General features: G+C 43.3%; 1 protein-coding gene across 4 annotated transcripts in view; it reads right to left on the reverse strand.

Moving 5' to 3' along the window:
* The window catches only part of kcc (solute carrier family 12 member kcc), a 468256-nt gene that overhangs the window by 272030 nt on the left and 185320 nt on the right, over nt 1-10906 (reverse strand). The gene's annotated exons all lie outside the window — the stretch shown is intronic.

Consider the following 10906-nt stretch of genomic DNA (forward strand, 5'->3'; position numbering starts at 1 on the left):
GCTATGACATGTCCTTCTTCAAACGAGGCTTGTGGAGAGTATTAAGCGGTAGACAGCGGCTTGGCTCTTCCCACTGGCATTGATGAAGTCCATGGGCAACGGTAACCACTCACCATCAGGTGGGCCGTATGCTCGTCTGCCTACAAGGGCAATAAAAAAAAAAAAAGGCTCTGTCGTAGCACGAAGTTAGCCAAGTTTCGACGATACCGCGATCGTGCTGCCATCTCTTGGGAATCATGCTGCGTTTCGTTTAGATACCAAACTGGTGACCATCTCCGACATATATAACCTCTATAACACGATATGTACATTTGTCATGGTTAGGAATGACAGACTCACCGCCTCCAAAGGCGGGACTGCCATTTACTATAGGCGGGCCCTGCACGTTGTCCCTCTCGATACCCCCTCGCTCTCACATATCGAGGCGTCAGTGTGCCGTATCTCGCTGACGGGACACCAGCCGATCGTCATCGCATCCGTTTATCTCCCCCCGGACAAGCCCCTTCTGAGCAGTGACATCGAGTCACTGTTCGGCATGGGAGACTCCGTCATCCTGGCAGGCGATTTAAATTGCCACCACACTAGGTGGAACTGCCACAGTTCAAACATAAATGGTAGGCGTCTCGACGCGTTTATAGACGACCTTACCTTTGAAGTAGTCGGTCCCCCAACTCCAACATGTTATCCGTATAACATCGCGCTCCGTCCGAGCACTATAGACCTGGCACTGCTGAGGAACGTAACTCTGCGCTTGCGTTCCATCGAAGCAATGTCAGAGCTCGACTCAGACCACCGACCTGTCGTTATGCAGCTCGGTCGCCCCCACAACCCAGTCACAGCTACGAGGACCATGGTGGACTGGAAGAAGCTGGGCAAATGCTTAGCCGATGCCGCTCCACCAATCCTCCCCTGCGGCCCGGATTCAACTCCCTCCCCCGAGGACACAGTCGAATCCATAAACATCATCACGGATCACATCTCTTCCGCGATCATAAGATCCTCAAAAGAAGTCGATGTGGAGGATAGCTTCCACCGCATCAGACTGTCCCCCGAACTTAGGAACCTCCTAAGAGTTAGAAACGCGGCAATCCGGGCCTACGATCAACTTCCCACGCACTCAAACCGGATTCGGATGCGTCGTCTACAGCGGGATGTAAAATCTCGCCTAAGCGACGCCCGAAATGAGAATTGGGATAGTTACTTAGAAGGACTCGCGCCCTCTCATCAAGCATACTGGCGACTAGCAAGGACTCTCAAGTCCGAAACTACCGCTACTATGCCTCCTCTCGTACGCCCTTCAGGCCAACCACCGGCTTTCGATGACGATGACAAGGCAGAGTTGCTGGCCGATGCACTGCAAGAGCAGTGCACCACCAGCACTCAATACGCGGACCCCGAACACACCGAGGCAGTCGACAGGGAGGTCGAGCGCAGAGCTTCCCTGCCACCCTCGGACGCGTTACCCCCCATTACCTCTGACGAAGTTAGAGAAGTAATAGACAACCTTCAACCTAAGAAGGCACCCGGCTCCGACGGCATCCGCAACCGCGCGTTAAAACTCTTACCAGTCCAACTGATAACAATGTTGGCTACCATCTTAAATGCTGCTATGACGCACTGCATCTTTCCGGCGGTATGGAAAGAAGCAGACGTTATCGGTATACACAAGCCGGGCAAACCGAATAATGAAACCGCTAGTTACCGACCGATTAGTCTCCTCCCAGCGATAGGCAAAATTTACGAACGGCTCCTTCGGAAACGCCTCTGGGACTTCGTTACCGCGAACAAAATTCTAATAGACGAGCAGTTTGGATTCCGCGCCAAACACTCGTGCGTACAACAAGTGCACCGCCTCACGGAGCACATCTTAATAGGGCTAAATAACCCCACGAAAAGCACAGCGGTGCTATTCAAAAGGGGTCGCCCTCCGAATACCACTTCGAGCACCCCACTCCCCAGTAGGCGCGTAAACACCTCCGCCGTTAGCCCCATCACTCTCTTTGACCAGCCCATACCGTGGGCCCCGAAGGTCAAATACCTAGGCGTCACCCTCGACAGAGGGATGACATTCCGTCCCCACGTAAAAACGGTACGCGATCGCGCCGCGTTTATACTAGGACGACTCTACCCAATGCTTTGTAGACGAAGCAAACTGTCCCTCCGTAACAAGGTAACCCTCTACAAAACTTGCATACGCCCCGTCATGACGTATGCAAGCGTAGTGTTCGCTCACGCGGCCCGCACCAACTTGAAACCCCTTCAGGTAATACAATCCCGATTCTGCAGGATAGCCGTCGGAGCACCATGGTTCCAGAGGAACGTGGACCTCCACGATGACCTGGAGCTCGACCCCGTCAGTAAGTATCTACAGTCGGCATCGCTGCGCCACTTTGAGAAGGCGGCACGACATGAGAACCCTCTTGTCGTGGCCGCCGGAAACTACATACCCGATCCTGTAGACCGTTTGGTAAACCGTCGACGTCGCCCAAAGCACGTCATCACGGATCCTCCTGATCCACTAACGGTGCTTTTAGGCAATACAAGCACCGGTCACCGTCCTCGCCGAACCCGTCGCTTGCGACGAAGGGCTCGACGAGCGAATTAACCCACAGACACAGCCCACTGAGTTTCTCGCCGGATCTTCTCAGTGGGTCGCGCTTCCGATCCGGTGGTAGATTCTGCGAAGCACTGCTCTTGCTAGGGCGGTGTTAGCAATTCTCCGGTTTGAGCCCCGCGAGCTCACCTACACAAGCTAGGGTAAGCTGAAATAGCCTCTCAAGGCTCTCAGCTTAGGTAGGAAAAAAAAAAAAAAAAAAAAAAAAAATGTACATTTTACAAAGTCCCGTTATTTACCTATTATACATAAAAAATAAGCGGTAAAATTTCGGTTATTCCCATATTATATTTTGTGTTCATAGTGGATTGTGAGATTTTCTAAATAATTTTAAACAGAAATCTTGTTATGGTGTTGTTAATTACCGTATTATAGGACGGCTACCTGTATACATATTATAATATGTAGATATATATACCGTAAAAGTAGTTTTAACTAATCAATGGTTTAAGAATTTGGGATAAAATTCGAACGACGGATGACCTCTGGCGTAGAATACTCTTCAATGTAGTGTTATAACTGACTATCGTGAAATCAAAATGCTTTTAAATATTTATTCAAGAATCAATTTTAAGCTTGTCGTTGTTAATTAGCTGTATTCGTTTAGTTTTTATGATACTACAAATACGAATATCTTATCGAAAAAAAACTGATTAATTTGCAACGAACAGTTCATTCGCACTTATGTCTAGCTTTTTAATTATTTATAAAAACTGGCATACTTCTCTGCTTTTTTTTGAATAGGGTTTTTGAGAATTTTCTTTTAATAAGGATCATTTTGTACGATTTTCTTTACAGCCAATAAAGTCTGGAATTCGTGTATATTTTACGCATGCTCACGATGTTATCGAATGTAGATTGGGACAATGAACAACTTAATTTTTTTTTAAATGTTTAAATGGATGGATGAGCTCACAGCCCACTTGGTGTTAAGTGGTTACTGGAACCCATAGACATCTACAATGTAAATGCGCCACCCACCTTGAGATATAAGTTCTAAGGTCTCAGTATAGTTACAACGGCTACCCCACCCTTCAAACCGAAACGCATTACTGCTTCACGGCAGAAATAGGCGGGGTGGTGGTACCTACCCGTGTGGACTCACAAGAGGTCCTACCACCAGTGAAAATTTTTTAATAGCGTTTTTGAAAATTTTCTTATAATATGGATCATTTTGTAAGATTTTCTTTACAGCTAATAAAAGTCTGGAATTCGTGTATATTTTAGGCGTGTTCACGAAGCTATCGAATGTAGATTGAGATAATAAACAATTTTAATTCATTTAAATGTAACGCGTGTGAAACAGCCAATCCCTTCTAAACACTTATAAAACCATTTGAGAGCTATCTTTTTATACCTGACCGAACGAGCTTATGTTAATGTTATTACATATATAATGCTTAACTAGGTACCAAGGCTTTTGAAAGTCACGCGGATTCTATCATGGGTCGACCCTGATGCTTCTATTATTTTTTTGAGGAATTCCCTTTCATAATAGTTCCGTATTATATATTACGTATCTATTTCTAGGTTTTGCGCCTATGCCTTTTGAAATGATGGAATAACACCGCCTTAATTGGTGTTTTGGTGGTGACAAGACGTATTGTATGCCTGATGATCTGGTTGTCATAGTTTTGCCTGTTTTTACAGCGATTCACAACGATGCGATTGGAAGGGATAAATACCTATATTTACAAGCTGAAGTTTCAACCTTATTTGTCAGGGTCAGCAATTACACCTACCCGGAAATTGTAAATCTATAGAGATTTTTATGCCATCGTTAAAAAAAAGCGGGGAAGTGTCAAGGACTATCCAGTGATAAAAACCGATAAATTTTTAATAGTACGATGAGAAAGAAATCGACAGCGTGGTCCAGTTTGGTTCACTTAATATTAAAGCTCACGTTGCACAGACAAGTGACGGAAACAAAAAAAAAAAAAAACAATCGGATTTGCATTAGGAATGCGTCTAGATCTTATTTGTTAAATCTAAAACTATACAGCACTGCGCAGTTACCATACACTTTAAACTTTCAAAACTGAACCAGTTTTGCAAATAATAATAAAAAAATACCAATCTAGAATCAACCGGTGTAAGCTGTGTGGATATCGGCAACTACTTATTGTTTAAACTAGTTTCGTCCGGTTTTTGTTCTTTACCCTACAACACAAATATATACAGGGTGTTAAGTAATTGTCCTTGACAACAAATATAACAAAAAAATAGCAATAGTATTTTTCTTATATTTTTTGTACGCAAACAAAAACCGAAATTTACATCTCGAGGGAGCTCGGAAACATCTGACAGCTACGTTTGCGTTGTACAGGGTGTCCACGATATTCGAACTTACCAAAACTATAAGTGGCTATGCCTGCACACAACCATAGTATTATAAATATAATAATACTGTAATATTGGTATCTTATACGTTTAAACGAGCAATTCTTGTATATACATATATAATCTGAATCTCGGAAACGGCTCCAACGATTTTCATAAAATTTAGTATACAGGAGATTTCGGGGGCAATAAATCGGTCTAGCTACGAATTATTTTCAGAAAACGTTGTTTTATTCGTGTTTTCAATAATCGACTCTTCCCGACATCTATTGGCGAATAATGATACTATTTTTCTTAATTGAGGGCAACTAGCCGCTTTAAAGACACAACAAGATCATCATCTAGTTTCTATTTCATGAGCAAGCTGTGAAAGTCTATAGGGATTAATTCCAGGGTTTTTATTGCCGTTGATGGACAGATGATCTCAAGTTAATTCAAGAAGTCCTTAATTTGAGCGCCGCTACCCACCTTGAAACGTAAAGTCGTAGTCTCAATTGCACTGTCACCGAAGCCTGGAGCTCTGATGACGTATTTACAGACCACTATCACATGAAATCGGCCGTGAGCTCTTTCACCCGCATTTCTCTTTTTTTTTTTATAGTTTAGATGGGTGGACGAGCTCACAGCCCAACTGGTGTTAAGTGGTTACTGGGGCCCATATACATCCACAACGTAAATGCGCCACCCCCCTTGAGATATAAGTTCTAAGGTCTCAAGTATAGTTACAACGGCTCCCCCACCCTTCAAACCGAAACGCATTACTGCTTCACGGCAGAAATAGGCAGGGTGGTGGTACCCACCAGCGCGGACTCACAAGAGGTCCTACCACCAGTATAAGGTATACCGCATACGCAATAAATGAAATAGAGGCAATATAGCTTTGTGAAAACACATATTTTGAGAATCCTTTATCTTTTGTCAAATAAAAAAATAAAAAAACGTAATATTCTGCAGAGATTATGAGATTAGATAGTTGTTATAATGGGATTTACCGTCCTATTCATAAAATTACATATCATAAATTAATTATTTTGGTGCTTACTTTACTTTAAAATAAGAATACACAATATTATGTCTTTGTTCGCCAGAGTTTCGAGTGTCACTTGGGTTTTTCTTTTCTTTTTATTGCTTAGATGGGTGGACGACCTCGCGGCCCACCTGGTGTTAAATGTTTACCGGGGCCCATAGACGTCTACAACGTAAATGCCGCCACCCACCTTGAGATATTAGTTCTAAGGTTTCGGTTATTACAGTGCAACGGTTGCCCCACCCTTCAAACCGAAACGCATTACTGCTTCACGCCCGAAATAGGCAGGGTGGGTGGTACCTACCCGTGCGGACATACAAGACGTCTACTACCAGTAATTACGCAAATTATAATTTTGTGGGTAACTTACTTACTTTTGCGGGTACTTTTATGATTTCTGTGCGTATTATTATGTTGAGCTACAAAGGGGATGGGTCCTGAGTAATTATCATCATCAGCCCCCCCCCATCCGCTGCTGCATATAGGCCTCCTCAAGATTCGCCTAACTGACCGGCGCAGCCCATAATCCAGGAGTAATATATGCTTACTTTTTCAAAAATGACTAGTGTCTCCTGTCTCGTTAAGACTTCCTCACTCAAAGATGTGGGTAGGCAGATATCTATTTAGTTATACCTGCCAACCCTAAGTCATAGTCGGATCCCATAGACCCACAAATGCGATTCCCCATCTTGAAGCCTAAAGCTATAATTTCAAATGTATACTCACAGCAGTCTTCATAACGCATGACTGCTTCACGCCAGAATTGATTAGACGGTAGTACCTATAAGGTCAACATAGTAATAATTACCCAAATTAATATGTTTTGGTAATGGATTTATAGCACTATGTTATTCCTTCGTGTGGCAGTAGTAAGCAGGGCTCTGTAACTGCGATACTTTAAGACAAAAAAAATTTTGTATGAAAACTATTGACATCTTATAACGGATACCCCTAAACTTACATGTTGTTAAAGTTAAAACATTTAATTATTGTGTTAGATACAGATAATAAAAAAAAAACAGATAACACAGATAATAAAAAAAAAATCATAAAAGTCTTTATTTGCAAATTGATTAAATTTTATCAGTTTTTTTTTTTTTCCACTGGAGAAAATCGCCGGATCCCCACCCGCACGGCAGGTGGGGTATGTGGGAGTCGAACCTCACTAAAAACTCCTGCCGCTCACAGCCGGCGCCCTACCCCGGACCGAGCGGGAGCCCAGTCGGAGCTATTGAGACGGCGGGACAGGGTTTACGCAGAGCACATTACATCCATCCCGCCGTCCCCCAGACGCCGGACCGGCGGCCGCCAGCGACACGACCGCCGGTTCCCTCGGTCGACGGGCCAAGAGCCCGCATTAATGGCGCCGCGCTACATCTTCCCCCGGAGCGGTCGGGGGAACGCGACCTACCACGCCGCCCCACGCCTAGGTTCCTCCCCGCACAAAGCGGGTGGAGCCCGAAGCCCTTAGGGGGCCGGGTTACGGACGGGACCCCGGTCCCGACCCCCACAGTTAGTGGTTTCTGAAAATTCACAAAGCCCTTTGATAAAAATAAAATATAGGATAGATAATATGGTACTGCCACCTACAGGAGCAATAAGAAACTAATCGAAGCGAAGCCATCTAGTGTCTGACGTCCGTAAACATTTTTGTTGAGTGCTTGAGTTGCTTATCTATAACTAGTTTATGTGTATTATCTATGGTAGTAAGCACATATTAGTCATCCGGTTTGATACATCCCAGGATTCGAACCTCGCTATAGTTGAGAAATAATGTGTATGTTTAGAAGACCACTAGATGTGGGTTTTGACATTTAAATGTCTAGAAATAAAACAAATATCCTAGTATCGATTTTAATGTTAAGTTGATAAATTTTATCTATACTAAATAAAAATAAATATGGATCTTACGATTATATGACTTGTGTGTTTTGATAATAATAAATCATTATATTAAAATCTCAGATCTGTATTTGTTTTTTATTGTTTTTATTTATTTTAAATTGGAATGTTCGGTTTACATAATTTTCTTAACAAAATAAACTGGTTTACATTCAGATAAAACAACTTAAGCAGGTGTTTAATTTATTCATGAACCAGGAACACTACAGCAGTAGGCAGCCGATTGGCAGGACACCTAGCGTTGATGTTGTCTATGAGCGACGGTGATTACTTACCGTCAGATGGGCCGTATGCTCGACTGCCCATAAGCGCATCTTTTTTTATTTTATTGCCCTTGTAGGCAGACGAACATACGGCCCACCTGATGGTGAGTGGTTACCGTCGCCCATGGACTTCAGCAATGCCAGGGGCAGAGCCAAGTCGCTGCCTACCGCTTAATATTCTCCACAAGCCTCGTTTGAAGAAGGACATGTTATAGCGCTCGCATCTCTCATAAAAGTCTTATAAAACTTGAACACCCTATTAATATAAGAAATTACAAAACTCAATACAGTAATACATAGAAGACACACGAGTTACAGCAATAAATGTGACGTTTCCAATACCTTGCATAATTATTACTATAACAACATAGTGATCGTAAGAATATACAGGCTGTTGTTTTTTATAAATTCGATTTCTTAGGTAAACGAGCTTTCAGACCGCGTGGTACTCACCGTTGCTGTAAATCAACAATGAAAAAGGCATCGCCAAGTCTGACATATTTATTTGAATTGTAGACTTTAGATTAAAATATCATTTTTTCTTTACTATTCAAGTACAGTTTGTTTGTGAGTGGTGATCTAAAACGATTATTTATCATTAGCAGTAGAAGATGCATACATAAATAAAACTCATAAAACTACAGCGTAAGCTTATATGTTGTAAAGTTTCTTATCTCAAATTATTCATGATAACAAATTTGTTGGTAACGAGAACTGAAGAAAACTCGAGTATTAAGAGATTTCGTAAAAATGCAATTAGGATATTTTAGAGATCGGCTGCAATAATTGCTGCATAAGCTCACATGGATAGATAGCTAAAACAAAATGAGCTAGCATTGCTCACCATTAATGTTCACGGAGCAGTCTCTCCCGTCACCACTGCTAATATCTCGTCTCGAATTAGGTAACTAACGCGGTAACTCCATTAATTGAACTAAGTTCAATTCACCCCACCCGGAGACTCGCCCTAGAGAGTTCTCCACTTCAGATACAAGTTTAGATCGTCTCTCCTGTATCACGCTCCGAGAAAGACTCTGATGGTGTCAATATGTCGCGCATCCCCCGTGCTGTCATCCGTATGGCAATGCATGCCATCAATAGATAGCATGTCATTGATATACAGAATGAAAAAGCGTGGCGGAGAGCACCGAGCCTTGCGAAACGCCAGCATTAATGGTCATGGTATCAGAGCAGCAACCGTCTACAACGACAGTGATTCTCCGCCAATCCAAAAAGCTAGCGATCCGTTTGCAGAGTCTCTCGGGGATTCCGTACGATGGTAACTTCGAGAGAAGTGCCCTATGCCAGACCCTGTCGAAGGCCGTCGCGATATCCAGGCTTACAGAGAGAGCCTCGTCCTTGCTCTCCAAGGCTTCAGCCTAACTGTGAGTAAGGTATACAAGAAGATCGCCAGCTGAGCGACCATGACGGAAACCGTACTGTCTACCACTGATCAGTTGGCGATCCTCAAGATACTTCAGGAGTTGCGTGTTTATTATTCGTTCCTTCACATTGGAAAACAAGGAAGTTATCGCGATAGTCCTATAATTCGATGGGTCCGACCGGTCACCCTTCTTGGGGATAGGGTGGACGTGGGCGGTCTTCCATGAAGACGGAACCCTGTTAGCGCAATAAGAGAGGCGATACAAACGCGTTAGCGCAGGTGTCAGCTCAGGGGCGCACGTTTTCAGAACCACTGCAGGGATGCCGTCCGGCCCACTCGACTTATGGACGTCCAGGAGTCGGAGCTCCCACCTGACTGCACACTGTGTGAAGCAGATCTCCGGCAGGGAGCTATCACACCGGGGGATGTTCGGTGGTGGGGCACCCCGTCATCCATAGTCGAGTTCGAGGTGAAGAGTTTGACCAGAAGGTCAGCCGTCTCTTTCGCACTATGGGCCAGACTGTCATCGGACTTCGTGGGAGACTAGTCCCGCAAAAGTTTCCTTCTGCAGCTTTGGCGAGCGACCGAAAAGCACGGCTCCCGGAGGGATAGCTCTTAAGTTGCACGCCAATTCTGAAAACGTGCTCAGACTTCGCCTTGGCAGCAGCCCTCTTGTAGGACCTGGAAGCAATCACCATCACCAGTTAATGTAAATAACTAATGCAAGCGTTTAAAAAAAAATTCATTACTGCTCTTATCGAGCTGTTTTTAATACTGGAGGTAGGTAAACTTTGAGTTAAATACGTACTGGATAGCGTAGAAGTCACAAAATGTATGCCGTCAACCAATTTGATGCCTGAGAACCAAGTCACAACCGGAATTTATCACTGCTTCACTGTAGAAATAGGCAGGATGATAATTTTACCCGTGTGGGCTTATAATACAAAAATAAATTATTTTTTTGTTGTAATATTCCTCTTAAAGTGAAAGCAAGAAAAGTCTTACAACAAAATTTATAGATGTATTTATAGTGACTTTTATAAGTAATAAATATATTTCAAGTAACGCGTAGATTGGTGCGCGAGGTTGTTTGTCTGTAACAGCAAACGAGTTGACCTGGCCGGCGGTTTTAAGTTAGACAAACCAAACTTCAACTCTAAGTGGGTCATCTGCTTTCAAACTGTCCACACAACAAGACGTGTTAAAATGTAACAAAGAATATTCTCGATATAGCTGCGGAACGCTCAAAGCGCTCGTTATGTTTATTAGAAAATAATTTTAATAATACCGTTTTATTTATACTGACGCTGTTTATTTATGCAAGAGAATATTCACGTCAACATGTTTGTCGATTGTTTGCGGGAAATCCGAGGATT

Source organism: Bombyx mandarina, chromosome 05 (assembly GCF_030267445.1).
Source record: "Bombyx mandarina strain Sakado chromosome 05, ASM3026744v2".
NCBI classification, from domain to species: Eukaryota; Metazoa; Arthropoda; class Insecta; order Lepidoptera; family Bombycidae; genus Bombyx; species Bombyx mandarina.